At 37.1% G+C, this 23,546-nt stretch overlaps 1 protein-coding gene across 1 annotated transcript in view; it reads left to right on the forward strand.

Annotated features, from left to right (window-relative positions):
• Window positions 1-4,390: 4,390 nt before the first annotated feature.
• st18 (ST18 C2H2C-type zinc finger transcription factor) overlaps window positions 4,391-23,546 on the forward strand; it is an 82,824-nt gene continuing 63,668 nt past the window's right edge. The window contains exons 1-2 of the mRNA XM_048175099.1: window positions 4,391-6,473; window positions 12,441-12,581. The gene's annotated coding sequence lies outside the window, so the exon portion shown is untranslated. The remainder of the gene's footprint in view (window positions 6,474-12,440; window positions 12,582-23,546) is intronic.

A 23,546-nucleotide genomic window follows, 5' to 3' on the forward strand; every position in this document is an offset into this window, starting at 1 on the left:
TGCTAATGTTTATGATTTTGGTGCTTTCCCTCCAAAACAGTCACTTCCGGTTGTATAATGACTGATTTTGAAAAACGGATGATGTAAGGAAATATTAAGGACACAGGAAAAATATAAATCAGTGTTTTCAAGATTTTTTGCTTAATTAGAGAAGTAAAAACACCTGGAATATTTCTTAAGAAATTGCCAGTTTTTCATTTTAGAAATGAAGCATGACAACATCCCATCAAACCAAAGGTAATTGTTAAAGTAAGTTATTTGAAATTCACACCTCTGCTCACTACTGTGATATTGTAATAGAATTTAATATGATTTCCTTTTTTCAATAAAATCCAATATATTAAGTGTTGGGTAAATGAAAATGTTCTACTTAATAGGAAAGATCCAGACACAGGAAATCAGACAAGAAAACTCAAACGTGTGACGCCCATGTGAACACCACAGCTGTGTTGGAGCACATGCATGAACCTCTATGCCAAGGCAAGTACATTGGTCAGACCGATCCAGTGACTTTTATGATTTATTAAGACTCGATGTGATGCGCTATGCAGTTATCATCTGTAATTCAGCAACTACAAAGTCTGTAACTGAGAAAAACTTTTTTTTTTTATTGAATTTGAATTAATTTGATATCAGCGTCATATTGTTTTCTCTAAATCTGAGCATAGTTGAGTCAAACCCATTTGTCACAGGACAGATCATAGTCTATGAGACATAAATACAGTCATAACTCATTTTCAGCTAAATGTGCATTTGCTTTGTTTTGACTTTAAATGTATGATGGTGAACAGGTGAAGTCAATGCTCATATTTTGCCATTTCGTAACACCTTGCTGTTGGACAGCAATACTTAAGGAGAACTTTACAGTATAATATACAGATTTTACCCATCAGGAAATTATTGTATGTGGAAACAGGTTGTTAGAAGGGAGCCATAAAGAAAGTTTCTTAATTTTTTTAATACTAGTAATGTGTGTTAAGTACAGTAAATAGGGTCTGATTTGATTGACTTTAAAGTAGATTTGGTTATATTTAGTATGCGTGAATATCTTAGTAATGAACTAAGTATTAAAATATTAGCATCATTCATATTTTACATTTAATAAATGTCAATTGGCAACTCTGCTGTCAAAGTAGAGGAGATGTTTGACTTCTGCTATCTTGTCCTGTTTAAAGCTTGATGCTTATAATAACACCTGTTACAAAACTACATAAAACAGCTGTCAACTAATATCCCACCAATTGCTAGTCGATAATAGAGATGGAGCTTTTAGAGGTTTGAGTGGAAAATGATCTCAGCTCAGTATGTCAACACATCAAAATGAAGAAATTAAACAACATTTATTCTTTACATAAGAGATGAGACCTGGAAATAGCTATAATTCCATCAAATTTCCTTCTTTGTGTGTGAAAATTGAGCAACAGATTTTGGCTCTGCCTCTCAAAAGATTCTTTTATTGCTGCGCACATTCAAACCGGTCATTAAACAGACATGTTTCATTCGCTTTGAGTGCCTCTACTCAAGATGGAGGATTGTATTCTCCGGTAAGAGATAAACGTTAAAGAGCACATGACATGGGTTATTGAGAAAAAGATCCTGTGTTTGTTTGATCATATGGAATGTGATATTCAGTACTCTTAAATTGTGTACCAGAGCCGTACAAATGCCTTTTTTCATCTTTAAATGATGTTTCAGACTTTTAGTGCCACGCAAGAGTGTGATTAATCTGACCTCACAAGGGATTTTAGATCTAAATAAACTTAGTTGTCTATAATTATCCTAAACATCAAATAAATCTAAGGCAAAATGATTTTTTTCTGTGCTAACAGCCTCATATAGCAAAAATAAATCATGAGCCTGTTATCAAACAAGTTTCCTGAACACTCCCCACGTCTGCCTTTGGTCGATTTGTTAATAGCCCCGCCCCCAGACTACCATCATTGGTTGATACAGTGTTGCTATGTTTGCTAGTAAACTGATACAAATGGTTTATAGTTGTCTTTGCATAGTTACCTGTGATACAAGCAAGTATTTTAATACCGTGTCCTAACCAAACGCGATGCGATGCGATTAGCGACAAGCAGTTTGTCTGTCCACACCAGGCGTGACTACGAAACGTGACAAAATCAATCAAAAATCTCAGCCAATCAGAAGAGCGTGAGGGCGGGCTCTCTTGGAAAATGCACGGCAATCACATGAAATGGATGAGTACATAATCAAACTCATAAATATAACACTATTTAAACATTATTTAAAGTACATTCTGTGTGACTGAAACTATCTTTGTCATAGAATACGCTTGTTTGTTCACAATGAGTTAACAATTTGAACATTATTGTGCCCGTGTATTTATTTTCACGATCTGAGGTGAATATCCATGATTACTTTCAAAGTCTCTTTTTTTTTTCTCAAAGTCTCTTTAAGACAAGTCATTTCACTCGGCTGCCATCTTTGAAACGCCTCTCGGGCATTCAGTGCAGCTCCTATCTCTTTGAATGGGGAAACATCAAATTCTCCAAAGCTGTTTGCCAAGCTTTCGATTAAATTTCATATTTGAGATCACCAATGAAATCTGACAACAACTGTCTAATAAATTTTGTTTCTAAACGCTCGAATCATGACAACAGCTGTATTTTTCAAGCTAATGCGCATGTGCAGTCCTTAATGCGCGTCTCGTGTCTCATTTCGGAGGCGCGCTTCTGACTGTTTCTATAGGAACCGGAGCTTCTAAAGGCCACTGCAGTGACGCGATGACATTATACTGCGCGTTACACTTTCTCCCATTCAAAACAATACGAGCGACGCGTCTTGTGTTATTCTATAGACCTTATGTAGCCCCGCCCCTTTTCAGCGTTGCGCTCGTTGTCTTTTGACTTCCGGTTTGTATTTCCACAGTGATCTTACATTTATGAATGAACTGCTCGTTTTAAAATCCTCCGGGTCTACTGACATTTGTTAAGACATCTGCTTTAAATATAACAATGCTCATGATAACTTTCATTAACTCTACAACAAGTAAATCCACTTAACCAACTAATTATTCTTTGACAACGATGCCATAGAAATGTACTACCGCAAAGCGGAAGTTCAAAGACAATTTTATAAAGATGGCGGCGCGCTTGTTTCTCTGGTAAATAAGGTCTATAGAGGGTATGCATAGACGTCACTTTCCCACCAGAACACGCTCCCTCAGCTGGACTGAGTGGCAAAAGAACCTGCTGCATGACTGGATTTAATAGGGGAAACTGCGAAAACGTGAGTAAAATAAACGATTACACTAAAGGTTGGGCTCGAAAGTGTTCCTTATGACATGTCAAAGAAACCTAATCCATGTATATTGACATGCAGCCAGGAGTCCTGTTTCCTGACATTTATATGTGCCTGATTTAGACGCCAGGGAAATACAAAAAGCAAATCGGCCTGTCAAGGCTTTATATAACTACAATATAGGTAGGCTTAATTTGGAGTGATCACTTATATCAATGTTATATATATATATCGTCATATCGTCCAGCACTTGTATAGTTTTTGTCAGTGTTTATTTAAAAACACCCAATTATGCAGAATAAGATGGTAAATATTTAATTGATGTGTTGTCAACACAATATATAACAATACAAATATATACGGTATGATTTTACCCCAAACTCCAACGTTTTGACACAAAATGATAACCGCAAAATATGTTTCTTTGCCTGGAGTCCAGCTGTTTCTGTGAATTGCAGAGCTTCTTTTTTTCTGTAGCTTTCAGCAGTCTGTAAAAATATACCTCAGGTTTTGTGTCTAAGCTTTGTACCGTCAGTCGCAAAGCTCTTTCCCGTTTTGGATGTGTTTTTTGTGTGTTTTTCGCAGCATTCAAGCTTTAAACCAATGCTGCCACTCAGTGGGCGTAACCGCAGTCATAACGGTCGACGGTGACGTCACGTGCATACCCTCAGGGCTACAAAGCTGAGAACACAAAATGAAATTTAAACGGACATTTGACGATTTAAACAGTAAATACTGCACATAAACAGCACTTGAGATTACTGCTATACACTTTGTGTTGTTGTTCCAGCCGCGATGTCGCAGAAAAATAGAAACCGTTTCTAAAATATCACGTGTTGCGGATGGTTAGGACAAAAGCGTCTTTTATCGCGTACCTTTTAATTTGTAAATAGACAAAATGACTTTTGACACTAATAAACAGTACTATACATAGTAGTTTATTAGTGTTAAAAAACATTTTTCGTTTATATATATATATATATATATATATATATATATATATATATATATATATATATATATATATATATAGACACTTTTTACATTTGCTCCCCTCTAAGCGAGCTAAAATGATATATCAGTAAAATTTACACATTTCCCATTAATTCAGGATATTTCCTAGCCATAGAAATGATCAGAATGTATTCAGGACGAAGGTCAGTGAAAATATGATTGTTTTAAAAAAAGTCGTCTTGTGTCTCACTTTACCCCAGCTTAGGGGTAAACCGAGACAGACCAGAGAAATCAAGGGGGTAAACTGATCCACTTACTTTTTCCACTCTGAAACTACCATAACAACACATGTTGTAACAGTTCGAATCCTGACAGCTAGCTTGACAACCACACATTCCAGAACTAATGTCGGACTAGTAACAGAATCATGGGGATTGGTCAATTAAGCAATTTTTTTTTTCTAAACACTTTTCTAACTCTGAACAAAATCAAATACAACATAATATAATTCAAAATATTTTAATTAACATTCAAATGACAGATAGAACCAGTTAGATCAGAACACAGTCTGGGGGTCAGAACACCTGATGCGATTGCTCAGTCAGTGCGGTTCATTTGAACATATGTGAACGCTGCCCTAAAAAGGACAGAATCCTCACGCATGTCGGTTTTTCTTGTCATAGTCGCGAGTTTGCCCATCACAGGCATCAGACGCTCGTCTCGTTTGTGTGGGTGGATTCCTGCCGCTGTTTTGACTACTTTACACATTTTATGAGCTCTTCACGAGTTCCCAGCTGGCCAAAGTACCATCACACACAGGCTACGCACTGCTATGCACACACAATGAGCGCATTTACCTCAGCACACAGCATTGTTTGGGATTTTTGTTAAGTTCCGGTTCAAAATAGGCAATACGTCATAAAATCTGACCAATCACATTGTGAATGTATCCCTATGCCTCAAGGTTCGGTATCTTTTGGTTCGGTGATAAAATTGCCAATCTGAACGCTAATTGGACCAGGACTAAATGTTTTTTTTTTTTTTCTTATTTGGTCCGGACCAAATTAACCAACCAAATCGAACTACAAGTGTGATTGCACCCTTAGAGCCAGCTAGTGTCTGGAGGTCAGAGCAAAGCACAATCAGAACCAGCTAGAACAGCCTGGGACTCAGAACACAGGACTAGACCCACCTGTATTAGAACATCAACCTACTGTCATACTCTACAACTAGGCCTACTCTACACTCCAGCCCTGAAGGTTACAGGGAAAGATGAGGAGTTGCTCTCTCCATCTCTCCAGGCCTTTTAGGTTGAGGCAGCTTCTTCACTATATCACTTTTAGGAACATGTGCCACATCATTCTCCTCGAGGGGTGTTTTGCCCCAGAGGTTGTCTTCCTGATGTTTTGCCTTGGCAGGATGGCTTTTCTACAATGTTTATGACATTAAAAATAAAACATATGCAATGTAATATTACATTAAAATATTTTTAAGACTAAATTTAACTTGTGCCTCATGTCTCACTTTACCCCAAAGCATTTGTCTCACTTTACCCCACCACTACATTTTAGAAAAAAACTATCTCTCTTAGCAATTCAGGCTAATCTTCAGCTAGCATCATCACATGGTTTTATATGTTGATAGTTCATCAACATGTATGATATAAGTTTTTCTACCTGAATCAGTCTGCTTTGGCACAACAGTTGATTAAGTTGACCGCAAGAAAATTTACTTTTACATGCAAAAACAATATTTTTGTTAAAAAAACATGCTTAGCACAGCACCATGAGGTCCTCTCCTTCATGGCCAAGGGGAAATGTGAGGGGCTTGAAAACATAATTGTCACATAACCACAAATGTGTTCCGTTGCAGAGATACAGGGGGTGTCTCACATTACCAGATGTCTCACATTACCCCACTCTCCCCTATATACGCACACAGACACCATGGTAGCTACTACAAATTTAACGGTTTCTAGAATACTACTTGATTCTGATTGGTCAATTGTGATATTCAACGGTCAACGCTGTAACCGATTCATCCGGGTAATTGAAACGCTGCTTTCATGACTCGTGTCTCTCTTGTTGTGTAAACTCAACTGCAGTAAAAATTACCTCAGAGGACGTCAGTATTAATATCAAATGTAATATTGTTGCAGCGTTCGTCTTGTTGCTTGGGCTATTATTTTGTACATTGCGATGGACTAAAGTTATATTTTTTTCTTATAGTGGAAGCTTGAAGATAATATACAGGTAAGATAATCAAATAATTTGAACCCAAATTAATATTTCATGTCATAAAATAAAGCACTTCAGAATGATGATACCCCTTCGCTTTGCATCTGGATCTTTATCACACTGTCATTTTGCAGAAATGACCAACTGACTTTATTATTAAAAACTTGTTTCACAGACAATTAGTCCCAGACTAAAAGTTTTAACTAAAAGCAACTTACACTGACATATCTTAAAATATGTCACTGCTATTGTTTTGTCTCAAGATGCACATCAGTAATGTGTTTTTTCTAAGGCATGATTATAAAAGCTACTTAAATGTCCTAATTGAACTAATACCTAATCCTGGCTTAATCTAAGCCCTGTTTGTGAAACCAAGCCATAGTGTTTAAATTGTAGATACAAAAATACCAGGTTATTATCAGAACAGCATGCTAATACCGTGGTGCTTTTTAATCATACATATAATTTAAAGTATAATGAAGTTTAAAGTCATTGAGTGCGTTGTTATATGTTCACCGCAACAGGATGAACCACTGCTGGTCACAGAGACGCCACATGATTCTCACCTTTTGCATCTTGTGTGAACGTGGCTTGCGTCCACATGATGACAGAAGGTGTAATAATATATTATTACAGCGTGCTCGTCAAACGCTGCAATATGTGCCACAAATATTGATACATTTGCAAGTTAAACGTTCTATTTCAAATGCAGCATTAGTAGAGTTTATATTAAGATACTTTTCATGTCACGGACAAAGATTATTGTGTGTGTTTGTGTGTGCCAGCCAGATTGACAGACTGTAGGATATAGCATGATATTTGGTGCCATGGAAGAGAATAGAATATGTATTCACACCACACCAGATGATTCAGTTGATCAAACTCTGGAAAAAAGCTCCCGGTTTTGATTGGCAGCCAAAGAGAGTTTCATTTTAGTAGATTCTTTATATTTATAGTAATTTGATTATGTACATGTATGTGATGACCAAGAACATAATGTGTAAACATTATGGAAACTGCATATGTTTTTAGCCATAAAAAGTTAGTATATATTTCCAAACTAAAGAGGAAACAATTATGAAAGCTTGTTTCTGCCACTGAATAAAAAAATAAAAAAGTGATTGCGACTTTTTTATCTCACAAATTTTTTTTCTCACAATTCTGACTTTTTTTATCAGAATTGTGTAATATAAACTCGAAATTGCGAGTTATAGTCCAAACTGCGTCATTTAAAGTCGCAATTGTGAGTAATAAAATCAGAATTGTAAGATATAAACTCGCAATTGCAAGAAAAAAGTCAAAATTCTGACTTTATTTCTCGCAATTGCAAATTTATATCCCGCAATTGTAAGTTTATAACTCGCAATTCTGACTATTTCTCGCAATTGGGAGTTTATATCTTACATTTCTGACTTTATTACTCAAAATTCTGACTTTATTTCTCACAATTTTGAGTTTATAACTCGCAATTCGGACTTCATAACTCACAATTCTGACTTTATTTCTTGGAATTGTGAGTTTATATCCCGCAATTGTGACATTATAACTCGCAGTTGTGACTTTATAACTCACAATTGTGAGTTTATATCTCGTAATTGTGACATTATACCTAGAAATTGCAAGTTTATATCTCACAATTCTGAGAAAAAAAGTCCGAATTGCTAGATGTAAACTCGCAATTTTATTTTTTATTCAGTGACAGAAACAAGCTTCCATAAAACAGAAATTAGAGTGATCTTGGCAAAAAGATCTCATGTTTTATCTGCCCTAATCTCTCCTGCTCTTTGACTAGTTACAGATAACCAGTCCAAACCTTCCCAGCATCTAAAGATATCTGGCGAAGGAAAATGGACGCTAGCATACCGCATTTTTGCAGCCGCAGCGCCTGTGCAGAAGGAATGACACTGGCTTTGATGGACTCTATAGCTTTTTTGAGATGAGCCTCTTTATGCCGCTTGCAGTTCCATTATGGCTTTGTTGGAAAGCTTGTTTACCTGCTGATAACATACACTGGTGGATTGAGGAGCAGCGATCCAGAGCTTGCTGCCAGAGTCACTCAAGTCTCATTGTATGGCGGGAAGAGAAGAATGCCGTGTTTAGGCGAGGGGGGGCCGCACATGCTAAATGTGAAATCAAACTATAGGACCAATAAGAGATGTGCACAACTTTGCCAAGTTTTTATTTTTAGCCGCTGGGTTGCAGCGGAAGCTTACGAGCGCTGAGGTTGATGCGTACCTCCAGTCGCCCTCGTTTTACGGTCGTTTAATCTGTACATGTCGACAGATTTTCAGGCTTTTCAATTCTCTAATTGAAAATGTGGAAAAATTGCAAATGTGATTAAAATGCACACTAGCAATCGTTGTTCTTGGTTGTGTTTTATTAAAAATTGCCGAGGCCAGGATGATTTCAAAGCACAGTCCTAAGTGACATGTTTTGTCCTTGCTAACATGCAGTGTATCACCCTTGGCAGGAATCAGAATTCCGTACTCGTGGACAAAATGCGCTCATGAGGATTTTAAGTGCACAAAGTTGCTGCTATTTTGGATTATGTTTTTTGAAGAAAATATAGCCCAAAAAGCATGGAAAGCCACCCGCAAGCAATTTTATTTTTGTAATGTGACACATTTAAAGTGAAACTATAATTTCTGAAATAAAAAAAAAAGTAGGACAAAACTACATTTTATCCATTTGGAATGAGTTGGATTGTGAAAATGTGGTTGGGGGGGAGGGGTTTAAAATAAGAGTCATTGGTGACATCACACAAAAGGGAATTTTGATGAAAGATTATGAAAGCAAACTAACCACAAAGTCCTAACCACATTTTGGATTACAATAAGGGTTAGTTCACCCAAAAATGAAAATTCTCTCATTTATTACTCACCCTCATGTCGTTCCAAAACATAGACTGTAAAAAAAAAAAAACCTGTAAGACCTTCGTTCATCTTCGGAACACAAATTAAGATATTTTTGATGAAATCCAATGGCTCAGTGAGGCCTCCATTGACAGCAAGATAATTAACATTTTCAGATGCCCAAAAAGGTACTAAAGACGTATTTAAAACAGTTCATGTGACTACAGTGGTTCAACCTTAATGTTATGAAGTGACGAGAATAAAAATAACTTTATTCAACAATATCTAGTGATTTGGCGATTTCTAAACACTGCTTCATGAAGCTTCGAAGCTTTACAAATCTTTTGTTTCGAATCAGTGGTTTGGAGCACGTATCAAACAGCCAAAGTCACGTGAAACGTTGAAATTTTGAAACATTTTGAAACACTTACGACGTAACGAAGCCTCGTTTACTGAAATCATGTGAATTTGGCAGTTTGATACATGTTCTGAACCACTGATTCGAAACAAAAGATTCGTAAAGCTTTTATGTCAAATATGTCTTTAGTAGCTTTCTGGGCATCTGAAAGTGTTAATTATCTTGCTGGCAATGCAGGCCTCACTGAGCCATCGGATTTCATCAAAAATATCTTAATTTGTGTTCTGAAGATGAATGAAGGTCTTACGGGTGTGGAACGACATGAGGGTGAGTAATTAATGACAGAATTTTCATTTTTGGGTGAACTAACCCTTTAAAAAGAATCCCCAAAAAACATGAAACGGCACCCACAAGCAATTTTATTTTTCTAATGTGACACATTTACATTGAAACTGGAAATTTCTAGGATAAAAATGTAGGGCGGGACTTTTTATCTATTCTGGGAATGAATTTGATCACAAAAATGTGTATGGGGGAGGAGTTAAAAATAAGAGGACTTGGTGACATCAGCTGAAAGAAAAGTTGTTTCTGAAGTGGAACAAGTGGCTACCTGATCAACCATTAGATTTTTTCCCCAATGAATTGTTCACAATAAGACCAGGAATGTGTATTAATATAGTAAATAAGATAATTTGGAGGATTTGGTTAAAATGTGCTCATGTTGATTTTATATGCACAAGTCCAAAGCACAATTTTGTGTTACATTTTCCAAACAATGAACTCCAAAAAGTGTTTAAAGTCAACATAAAAGGCATACGCAACACATTACTTCAGTAAAATTACATATTTTCATATGAAACAGATATAAATAATTCACAATAAGAACATGAATGTGTATTAAGGACGTAAAAAGGTCAATTTTGGATTTTTAAGTGTCATTTCTAAACTTTTGGTCACAAATTTGGATTACATTTTACCAAAATGTTCCCAGAAACATCTCTTAACTACTCAATTTTGGATTAGCAGATCTTTCCAGCGTGAAAGCACATTGTTGTTCTCTAAAAAGTGAGGCCTAAACACAAAATATAATTTAAATGTAGTTTTTTAAAATGTATCTTTAATATGACAAACCCTTAAAAAGTGGTAAAGGCCGACCTGTGGCTTTATCAGTCACATGAGAGCAGTGGAGGAAGCAAACATGTTTTAAGGGTGTGTGTGTGTGTGTGAGTGCGAGAGAGAGTGTGAGTGTGGGGCTGTTGATGGCAGCTGCTAGTGCTTTGGATGTAGAAGCGGACAGATTGTGCGTTGTGTTGGTACAGCCAGTTCGCCACCTGGCACACTGTTTCTTGTTAGAACTTCTTGCTGTTTCTGTTCTGCTCAGAGAGACGCGGATGCAAGCGATGACAACTTTCGTCACACACCATGCTCAAACCGCCACCACAATTAAGGCCAGAGGGATCGTGTACAAAAAAACCATTTGCATTTCAACTTTCACTGCAGAGACAAATTAATGGGCGATCATTTTGACATTAGATGCAATTATGCAACTAAATTGTCTTGGTAATTGTAAAAATGTTTCTTTAAACCATTTAATTGTTCACAGTAAGACCAGGAATGTATGTTAAAGGATTAGAATAAAACATTTCCTGATAATTTACTCACCACCATGTCATCCAAGATGTTTATGTCTTTCTTTCTTCAGCTGAAAAGAAATGAAGGTTTTTGAGGAAAACATTCCAGGATTTTCTCCATATAGTGGACTTCACTGGGGTTCAACGAGTTGAAGGTCCAAATGTCAGTTTCAGTGCAGCTTCAAAGAGCTCTACATGATCCCAGATGAGGAATAAGGGTCTTGTCTAGCGAAACGATCGGTCATTTTCTAAAAAAATAAATAAAATTAATATACTTTTTAACCACAAATGTTCGTCTTGCACTGCTCTGTGATGCGCCACGCATTACGTAATCACGTTGAAAAGGTCACGTGTGACGTAGACGAAACTACCAATCTAGTGTCTACAAAGTGAACATGCAAAGATTAAGTCAAATGCCATTTACAAAAAAAGGTAAAACAACAACGTTGGATGATTTTGAAGTTGGATGAGAAAATGAGATGGTGTTTTCCACCTTACCGCGGTACTTCCGCTTACATCACGTGACCTTTCCAACGTGATTACATAATGCGTGGCGCATCACAGAGCAGTGCAAGACGAGCGTCTGTGGTTAAAAAGTATATACATTTTTATTGTTTTTAGAAAATGATCGATCGTTTCGCTAGATAAGACCCTTATTCCTCGTGTAGAGCTCTTTGAAGCTGCATTGAAACTGCAATTTGGACCGTCAATCCATTGAACCCCACTGAATTCCGCTTTATGAAGAAAAATCCTGGAATGTTTTCTTAAAAAACCTTAATTTCTTTTCAACTGAAAGACGTAAACATCTTGGATGACATGGGAGTGAGTAAATTATCAGGAAATAAGTAAACCAATCCTTTAAATCCTACCACAATTTTGGATTATATTTTCCAAACAATGTACTCCAAAAAAAAAAACAGGAAGTCCCACCGGTTGACTATAGCAAGTCTGTGGTTAGTTTGTGACTTTTGCTAAGACTAAGGAATTACTATTACTAATACATAGTGTCCTAAGTTATAAACTTTGGTGCATATCTCATCCCCCACTATTTGTGCTGTGGAAGTGAATGAAATCATGCAGCTTGTTGAGAAAAAGTAGGTTATTACTTTTCAAAGCGACTAAAATTATGATTTTTACCCAGGCGGATGATAACATGGAGAAGAAAATCACATATACTTGTGCTGAAGAAGCTGTATATGTGGTCCAGAATATAACAGAAACATCTAGATCACCTAGCAAAGACCTGGCACCCCATACGAGCATTGAGACAGCGACTTTTAAGGTAAGCTCATGTTTTCTTATTTCAGAAGATATAAACCTTGTCTTATCAGTCAGTTTGTTTGAGAGTGTCAAAATGAGTGTGATCTTGAAAATTCTGGTCTTTGTGCAAATGATAATTGTTTAGACACCCCCCCCCCACCCCAGACCAGCCCACCCTAACCCAGCCCCCGCATCCCGCGATGTGATTGACAGCCAGAGTGCTAATGCCTCTCTCTAACAGACCGACGCATCCTTCTTATTAGTTAGTCATTCCACACTATCACACCCAGAATCTCTATCTGTCATTTCACAATTTAGCCCCGCGATGCATATGCACAGCTCCCAGACCAGCGCTCTCATCTCCTACGTTTATACAACTGCAGAAATTAACAAATGTATTCCTGTCTCCTCTCTCCCCCTTCTTTTATTGGTATTACTTTATCCTGAGCATTATTTTGTCTTTTCCTGTGTGGTGTGTCATGATGCATTTGCATAGAGGATGCTTTGGGATTTAAGCTTTTGGGGGTGGGATGGGGGGAAAGAAATATATTCACATGCTATGACCTGAATTCAGTTTATTTTTATTCTATACTGTGACTTTTGTTGAGAAAGTAAGATTTGAAATAACTAATAATAACTTGTAAGAAGTGAGTATTAGTACAGTAGGCAAATATACAATTATGAGGCCTTAAGACAGTAGTTTAGGCAGAATGGAGTGTAATGGTGTTTCTAAAATGTTAAAGATCATTTATGACCTGCATGAACCCATGAATACTGTAAATAATTTTTACTTGCATAATGGTCAAAAGTACTGGTATTTGTAACTAGTATTCTAGTGTTCGATATGCTTTAATATTTACCCAGCATACTCTCTAAAAAATGCTGTGTTAAAAACAACCCAAGTTGGGTTGAAAATGGACAATCCCAGTGATTGGGTTAAATGTGCTGGATAGTTTTATTTACCTCAACTATTGTTTAAAAATGACTGTATTGTTGCTTAAAATGAACCCAAAATATGCTGGAAATTAACATTTATTAATCAGTTTAATGAATAATAATTAAACAATAAACATTTATTAAATTGCTTATTAATAAATGTTCACCTTTTGATTATTAGTGTTGCCAACCTACTCTGGGTTCATTTTAAGCCAGCCATATAGTAATTTTTTAACCCAACTGCTCGGTTAAAACAACCCAATCACTGGGTTTCCATTTCCAACCCAACTTGGGTTGTTTTTAACCCAACATTTTTTATAGTGTAGGGTTAAAATGAATGTCGAGTCAAGTTTTTTTCTTAGCGGTTTGCACGCACAGTGTGATATATTGAACAAAATGTGTGAAATGAATTATAAAATGTCAAACAAGTCAAATCAAAACTTGAGCTGGATCTAAACATGTTTAACATTTTAAGGAAATTGTTGGGTTTAATGAAAAAACGTACATCTTTTACGTCGTGTTGACAAACTAACGCCGAGTGCTCGGTCAGTAAAGGTCATCAAAGATCACTAAAGGTCTTAATTTTCAACGGGAGCTCAAAAAGTACATTTTAACCACTAAACTCGACTCTTTCAACAGACAACAGGCCCTCTATATCCCCTATAATCGAGCGGAAGCAGAAGCCGAGGAACGGCAGCTGTTCGAATCAAAAGCACAACTGTACAAGTTTGCAGCCGCTGGGTGGGTGGGGGGAACTAGTTGCAGAAGAAGACAAACTTCTGGAGCGTGACAACGGCACAAAAGTTGTTCTGTTGGGCGTGAGTGGTGTGGTGTCGCCCGGTGCCAGTGCTGCTGTGCCCTCAGAGCTGTTATCAGGGCACACGGCCCCCTCTGTTCCCCTGCCTGATTTGAATGGACAGCGTTTTCCATTGTGTTCTCCATCAAAACAGAGGACAAAGTTAGTCAGCAAGTTACATAGCTTCCCTGCATTCAGATTCCTTAAGCCTCTTTTGTATGACGCTCGACAATGCGTTTCACTGCCACCGGACCTGCCCGGGCTGCCGGAGGTACGTAAGCCGCCGTGTTTTTCCCCTTCGCAGACGCTAATAATTCGATCATTAGCCACGTGAGAAGGTGTAGTACGAGCTCAGAACGGGTGAATAATTGATACGCCTTTTATCTGATCTCTCTGACTAGAAGTGCTTCCTTACGAATTCCTGGCACTTTCGTGAAATTACCTGAAGGCAAACGGTACAGATTTATACAAGTTATTTACAACAGGAGCCCAGCCGCTGCTCCGGAAACTAGGCTGCAGATCAAAGGATTGTTTTGATGTCTGCTTAGCATATTTGTTTAACCTAGCCAGTGATTCTGCAAAGTGCACAAGCTTTTTGGTGATATGCAGAGTACCCTTTATCCCTCTTTCTCTTGTGTTAGCTTCGGATTTAAGTACTTTCTGTATTTAGGAGACAACTGGATTTGCCAGCTTTTGAAATTTAGTTGCCCACTGCTTGCAGTCTTGGCACTCCGAAATAGATAACTAGGTATGTAGCAGAGCTAATCCTGATCGGCCTTGTAATAGTATTTGTGGACTACACGGCACCCAATTAGGGCATAATGTGTTATTTTTGTTTCTGCTAAGTTGGATTAAATATGAAAATGTGGTTGTTTTTCCCTCTCTTGGAGAATGTTTACTTTTTAATCTGCATATTTATTTTTCCCGCTCCCCCCCTCCTCCGTCCTCGTTTTTCGTTTGCGGCCAAATTCTGGCAAGCTGCATTGAGCTAGCAGTTAGCCGAGTGTCAATCGAGATGGCGTAAGTGGGAAAGCACTCTATGACAAATAGCCACCGCGAAGAGAGAGAGAGACAGAAAAAGAAAAAAAAAAAACTACGCGCACACAATCGCGTAATTCTCCGTTACTCTAGGTTGGCGAGATGAGCGTAGGTTTAGTGGAAGCAGAAAGAGAAAAGGGGTAGATGGCTCACAAGAGGGATAAACCTGGAGAGTCATGCTGCAAATGTGTTTTACAGAAACACAATGAAAAGAGGGGACAAAGCCATTGTGCCAAACTCCTTTGGAAAATGGCAAAGCAGCTCTCCAAGGTCCAGGACCATGGAGAAGCCGGATGAGCCTTCGGAAGCGGCAGAGGAGGCGAGTCTTTCCAACTGCACCTGCCCAAGAAAGGCAAGGAGTGACCGCCGTAGCCCACCTTTTCCCACGTTTCCTGCGCGTCCGCGTGACCGTGACATGTTTTTTGGATGCGTTCGGAGTCCTGCCTCCCCTGGTAAACACACAAACAGCATTGTTAGTGGCGAGAATTCCTTTTGAAAGAAAGTGTTTCCCTAATGATAGGGCCCTGCCAAAAAAAAAGGAAAAAAAAAAAGAGAGAGGCAGAGAGAGAGACAAAGGCGGAAAAAAATGGGAAAGCACAAAAACAGTCACAGGTGCTTGGGAAAAGAGAAAACATAGTGAATGGTCACTGAAGTCCCCCAGGAGGCCTTTCAGCGGAAGCCAGTGCGGTGGGTGGACTTTGTGACAAGGACGTTTGTCGCGAGCCAGGTGGAGCAGTTTACCGCGCGCGCTTCTGTAAGCCGCATTCACATGTTAATGCAGCTGCGATGTAACTTTTATTTGTCTCAGCCTGGTGCCGAGAGCAATAATTATAGAGCACTTTTGCCAGCGTTAAGACCAACAACAGAGGATCAAGCGAATCTATCATTCCCAAATGGATGAATATGGATGTTATGAATATAAGAGTGTGCTTGCTGTTGATGATATATTTTAGAGCTGTTTATGAGGAAACATTTATTCAGCATGTTTACCACTTTGCCTTCGTCTGAGTAGGATTGTATTAGTGTCGGCTAGTGTCGCGTTAATGTCAGTTCAATCGCCAACTGGCAAGTGTCAATAGTTTAGCAACTGCTAAAGCTAACAATGAGAGAGTGCATGTTTACTGATCACACCAGTGATTAAACCTGTGTTAAATGTGTGTGGTTATGATGCATGAATAATCTTTTACTTGCAAGGGTCCTAAAGTTATTTTAAAAATAACTTGCCAGTACTTGCCAGTGATTTATTTTTTGGAAGCATTTAGTTTTAATCTTGAACAAATCTTGGATACCTTTTTAATGAACAATACCAGGTACTTTTGTCTCTGTGTCTTATAGCTAATATGCAGAAATGCTTTTTAATTCTTGTTTTATTTCTGCTTTTTATGTCATGCATAATCTCTGTTTCATGTGATATAAGCTTAGAAAGGAACATGATTCTCACTTCAGAATGAATCACTATTAAGTAAAATGTTGAGTAGATTTTGCAAACAATAAGTAACTTACATTTTCATCATGCTGTTATGTTTTTGTTTTGATTATCTTATTCTAATATGGCAAAGATGGATAGATAAATTGATGGATGGATGGATGATAGACAGACATAGATAGATAGATAGATAGATAGATTAAGATGATGATTTTGTCTCATTATATCAGCAGAAACAACTTAAAATACTCCATCATTTATGGTCATACAGATTAGAGTAAGACATCATTCGAAACTGTAAAGGTTTATATTATATTATTTATAGGGTAGATAGTATCTATTTTTATTTATGTACACCCACAATAAAAAAAAAAACATTGTGTTTTTGTAAAATAAAGAAAACAAACTGGATCCCGCTTTCTGCCGTCCCAATATCCTTTCTGTGAAGTTTGTGGAGTGTGTCACAAAAGTTAATGGAAACTCAGCGTATAGGCTACTAGCAAGCTTTTGCGTGCCATCCAAACTCTTGTTTTGGGTTGGTGCGTAGATCATCTCTTCTTCTACTCTTTTCCCTGTTGTGGTGGTTAGCAAGCAACGTTGCATGACTGTGTGTGCGGCGCCCCCTTCTGGATTGGAGTGTGTATCACCCTGTGACTGACTGTATTCGTCGCCTGACCGTATGCACCGAACCGTGATGTCTGTACCTTGACGGTTCGTGATGAATACATGTGCCGTTACATCCCTAATATAGAAATATATTCTATAAATATTATTTTGAAAACATATGTATAAATTCATATATAATTGTATTTATGTTATACAAATATATTTACACACACACACACACGTATCATCCATGTCCAATATTAACTTTAATTAGCTTAATTAGTTTACGCTAACTTATTTCAAATGGAAATGCCATTTGGGGTAACTGGTGCTTCTGAAAAATTGTTCAGAAAGATGGCTGAAGAAGGAAGTCCTAAATATCATCCATGTCTTTAATTTTACTCTGTTGCACTTTATAGTCAAACTTTCTTTGCTTTGGCTTCCGTTCTGAAGTGGCTGAATCCACCGCAGCATATGTCCCTCCTATCACCTGGTTTGTACGTTTCTCAGAGGTCTTTCTCGTGGCTCTGGGGAGGCCTGATTCAATGCCCGGCTATCTGCTCTGCATAAATAGCAACAAAGCCATTGTCATCTGCACCTTTTGGATTGCCTTTCCGAGCCTATTGAAACTGGCTGTCCCCTGAGACAATGCTCCAGTCATTGCCATCACCCTGCATTACCAATTGTTCTGTGCTTTCAGGAGAGTTGCCTGGCTAAATCCAGGAATGGATGGCAAAAAGTGAACTGAGACCAGACAAACCTTGTTCTGTCAGGAAAAGATAATTCCTGAGAATTTAATAAACTGGACCATACATGGATTTTTTTTTTTTTTTTTTTTGGTGCACAGGTTTAAACTTTTGAAGTGGAAATAAGAATTTAAAATTTAGTAAGAAGAGAGTCAAACCAAAGTTTATTCAGACACCTTGAACAATTCATTCATGTTAGAAAAAAATGAATGTCAAATAACACTTTAGCAAAACATGGTCAGGTCAAAATGTCTGAATCATTTTTGGTTCCAAATTTTTATCCCCAATTTTTTTATTTTGCTTTATTTTGCTATCCTCACTTACATAAATGAACTATAGTGTCCTGCACCCACTAGTAAAAATATATCAAAAATTTTTGAATATTTTTTTGTTTGACTGTGTGTGTGTGTGTGTGTGTGTATATATATATATATATATATATATATATATATATATATATATAAAATATTTTTATATAAAAATGTGTATATAAATACAACAAATTTTCCTTTTTTTTTGCAGTAGTTTGTTTTTATATAGTTGTTATTTTTATTATGCATGTCATTTTAAAGATGTATTATGACATTTCTGTGCCACTATCATCGGAAAACGAAATTGCAAAAATAATCATTGTGTCTAAACAGATTCACCCGAACACTCGTCCCATCTGGCATTGGTTGGTGAAACAGATAGTCCCGCCCCAATGTCATGCCATTGGTTGAGTCAGTGTTGCTGTGTTGGGATGATCTAACAATGTTAACCTTGTGTTTATGCTTTTTGAGGAAATTTAACCCAAATTTGTAGCTGGAATAGAAGACAATATTTTAGCATCAAAGAAAAATGACACATATTACCTTTTAATAACTTGCCATGTTGTTGAGCCTTTGCAGTTTGTCAAAATATAACATCCAAAGTAAAATCTGGTTTGTGAAACAAAACCAGCTGAGAACCACTGATCACAAAATGGCACCCTCTCTAACCTAATGATTACTGTTTATAAGGCTTCTTGTCAGCTCGATCAGCTCGTTTAACTTGTTGGCTACCGTATTGTTGTGATGTGCTCTTCAAACCGTGCACAATCCCGCTCCCCAACTCAAAAGTTACTTGCCCGGCATCCTTTTGAATAGAATATTTGCAAAACTGGAAAAAAGTGATGCCCTATAGTGTTTCTCCAGTTTTAAGCCTGTTTGGGAGATGCGATTGAGCAATCCAGCAGTGTGAAATCGTATCCGGTCCTGGTTCTGTAATCATTCTCTTAGACTCTTGTTAAATGGTTTACTTGCCACTTTTGGCGGCATTTGCTGAAGATAGCAAAGGCATAAAGACTGGCCTTGATCGGATTAACCATGCAACAGCATGATGTAACTCTTTGTTTGTGTGGTATGTGTTCTATGTATGTCACATACGCACTAAACTCACAATTTATGCTGCTTATGACCAGGGCGCGAAAAGCCAGAGAGTTGCTTATAGTAGATACAATGTTTTCATGGGTATCTGTGCTTGAGATTACTGATTTCCGCCAATATGACTAGTCATAGTGAAAGATAAGGTTGCTTATTAATGCATTTAGTATGCATGTTGAAGACTTATTTTTCATACTGAATTTCAGATTTTGATACACAAAATCCACAACCTTTCAAGCATGTTTTTGCTCAACCTGGGCTGTTTGGCAGACATTAACCAGTGTTATTTTAGTATTTTTTATGTACTATTTTTTTTTTTTTTTTTTTTATCAACATTTTGAATGTATTAGTTTTTATTTTTAATTTGAATTTAATTTTTTGTAATTTTATGTTTTCATTTCAGTTTCAGTTTTTAATTTCTAGTTAGTTATTTTATTGCTTATTTGCCATTAAGGCAGCATTACTTCAACAACTAATATTTATATTTTAATTCATTTTATTTCAGATTTATTTTCAGTTTCATTTTTAGTTTTAGTTAGCGATCACAACCCTGACGTGAACCACAAATTTCCTCCTGTAATGCTCAACATTCGGCATAGAAAGTTTCCAGTTGAAGGCTGCGCGCATGCAGTACTTATCTGTGCAAGATGTTTCAGTTTACATTTCATGTTGTTGTGGGTTGACAGCTGTGACCATAGCAAGCCCTATTTCGCCTCTGTGTTCGAAAGAAGAAGAAATGTCTGCATTTTACTGGAGGTTTAGATGCTTGTTTATCACTTTTAAATACCATCATCTTTGCCGAAATCCCCTCTCAAAAGAACCTTTCACTTGCTGGAATAAATTCAAATTAAAATTTAAATCCCTCTTTGCATTCCTTCAGCCTCTTTTAAAATAGCTGGCTCCTTTTAGAAAGCTGTTTATGTAGTGATCTCTTCATAATCCAGTTTGTTTCTCAACAGCAAAAAAAGGAAAAAAAAGAAACACTGAAATCGTATTATCAGTGTCTTGGAGAGATGATGCGAGAAGTCAGAGAGACTCCGTATCTGGGAGGGGGGTGAGTTTTCAAAGTACTAAATCTGAGAAACGTCGCAAATGCTCTTTGATGGAGTACTTTGATGGAACACGTGCATTTGACTTGCAAATGCTAATAGTACATTGTATCGCCCGAACTCCGACGTATCTGATGCTTTTGTTGCGTTGCCGCAAAAACGTGACAATGCCGAGCCTAAACAAATAGGTGAAATATATACCTGTACTTTGGCTCGGGATCTGAACTTGTGGCATTGTGATTCAAACATCTCCAGTCACCTCTGCGTTCATCTTCTCAGTCTAGTTTTCCTGTATTAGGCTCCATTCTGTTTGGAAATACTGTCGAAGCGTATTTCAAACAAACAAATCAACACTGTCAGGAGACCGACCTGTTTTTTTCCCCGCTCTCTTCAGATGTATTCAGTTGGCTGTTGAAAGGACAAATAACATGGAAGACCTTATTAAGGTTTTCTTTGAGCATGCTAGATTGGATTTATTGTTAGCGAACAAATTATAATTGTATCTCCTGAAAAGTTAGCAAAGATCTAAACAAAGGGAAATCAATGGCACAGGCCGATTAATCACACCAAGCGGGCTACTTGTGCCGAAGAAACTTACCTCATAATCAATGTCTTTGTTTTGCTCAAAGGGCATTTGCATGCTGATTCAGTGTGCCATATTGGATGCAATCAAAACATTGTCATCCACATTAATAAGAGGGTTATTTGGACTCTCAAGTATGCCACTGAATAGCACGGGCGCAGCACGGCATTGTAGCGCTCCAGTATTAAAGACCAATCTCGACGTGATAGAAAGACACAGTTTGTTAGAGGAGTTTCAGGGTTTTGGCATGTTCCTTTTAATATCACGGATATATTGCGCATGTATAATGCTGTACAATATGGCTAAGACAGATTAACCTCTGCTGTTCCAAAGTTGAGGAATCAGTAAAGAAAATCCCACAGTAAAGAAAATCTTATCCCATCCCACACAGTCAACATCAAAGTATACTCATTTACATTTGGTAATCCTTGACGTCCACTGTGCTCGCATCCACTTGTGTTTTTATTAATTGTTTTTAAAGAGGTGCAGAAGGTGCTGTTGCTGTTGGGAAAATGTATTGTTAGATCATGCATATTGATATCGATCATGTGATAACATTTGCAGAAGCGTACCTTTTTCTACTTTGTCTGGCTCTTTTACAAATCCTATGAAACTGACTATCTAGACTGCATTTTAAGGCATCGCAGGTGTGCTCCTGAATCAGTTAGGGAGCTAAATCATGCTAGTTCAGGGAGAAGGCAATCACATAGTGCATTGCGGCAAACTCGCTGAAAAAATTAACCCAAGATCGTGTACAAGGTGAGAGAAATGTTGATTATAGTGCATAATGGGAAAATGTGCAGTTGTTGAGTAGGAATTTGGGTAACATTACTTGAAGCCTTATTTTTAAAGGGTTAGTTCACCCAAAAATTCTGTCATTAATTACTCACCCTCATGTCGTTCCAAACCCGTAAGACCTTCATTCATCTTCAGAACACAAATTAAGATATTTTTGATAAAATCCAGTGACTCATTAAGGCCTGCATCGCCAGCAATAACACTTTCTTTTTCAATGCCCAGAAAGCTACTAAAGACATATTTAAAACATTATTGCATTACTTTAATGCATTATTTCTGCCTCATAATGCACCTTATAATGCATTGTATGATCCCATGAATAATTGTAGCCACAGTTATAAAACATTATGATGCTTATCTTTTCATTTCACACTTTTAGACTGTATAATGCATTAAGACGCATGACAAACAACCGGTTTCAGATGTAAAAAGGAAGCTGCAAATACAATAATGCAACTTAACTTTGGTTACAGTTATTTATGAAAATATATCCATTACAAAGTACATTGTGAATACCTTTATAATGCATTATATATAAAGGCTATACTATTTTGAAATTGAAATATACTGTATTGTCCCCAATGGGGAAATTTGGTGTGGACTACATCACCTGTTACTCATACAAAATCCCAAAATATAATATAACACTATACAGTAAAACTTTAATTTCGATGGTCCACTAACTATAAATAATTTTGCAACTGCATGTCAACTAGCAGTCATTAGTTGACCCAAAAATGAAAATTTTGTCATCATTTACTCACCCTCAAGTTGTTTCAAACCTGTATGAGTTTCTTTCTTCTGTCTTTCCTCTGTTTCTTCTGTTCTTTAAAAGATATTTTAAAGAATGTTGGTAATCAAACACTTGGCCATTTACATCCATAGTAGGAAAAAAAAAATACTATGGAAGTCAATGGGGCCCATCAACTCTCTGGTTACCAACATTCTTTAAAATATCTTCTTTTGTGTTCAACAGAAGAAAGAAACTCATACAGGTTTGGAACAACATGAGGGTGAGTAAATGATGACAGAATTTTCATTCATTTTTGGGTGAACTATCCCTTTAACACCTAACCCTAACCTAACAGTCATCTACAGTCTACTAATACTCTAATGAGAGTTACAAGTAGTTGCAAGTAGTTGCTGACAAGTAGTTGCAAATTTACTTATAGTTAGTAGAATGTCTAAAGTGTACCATCGAAATAAAGTGTAACCCACAAGACAAACACACAACACAGAAGGTAACAGTTCATAACAAGTATGAAGTACATGAGACGGGTCACTCAAAATTCTTCTAGCTTCTCTTAATGTACATTGTTCAGAGAGAGACTGGATACTATAATAGTCTTTTTGACCTATTAATTTCATAGCAGTTCGTATTATATATGTTAACTTTGTTTTAGATTTCAAAGTGAGGTTTTTCGTACCAATATTTACGATGTGTATTGTTTATTTGAGTATCAGGCTATATTAGGTTAACAGTGACCATGCAATTCACATGAGGAGCATTATTTGTGTTGCACGTAAATTTTATGGAATAATCTTGCAAATCAAACCCTCATGAGGTTCTATTTCTGTTAGGATGCATCCCACTACGTTTTATATC

This window comes from Megalobrama amblycephala, linkage group LG22 (genome assembly GCF_018812025.1).
Source record: "Megalobrama amblycephala isolate DHTTF-2021 linkage group LG22, ASM1881202v1, whole genome shotgun sequence".
NCBI classification, from domain to species: Eukaryota; Metazoa; Chordata; class Actinopteri; order Cypriniformes; family Xenocyprididae; genus Megalobrama; species Megalobrama amblycephala.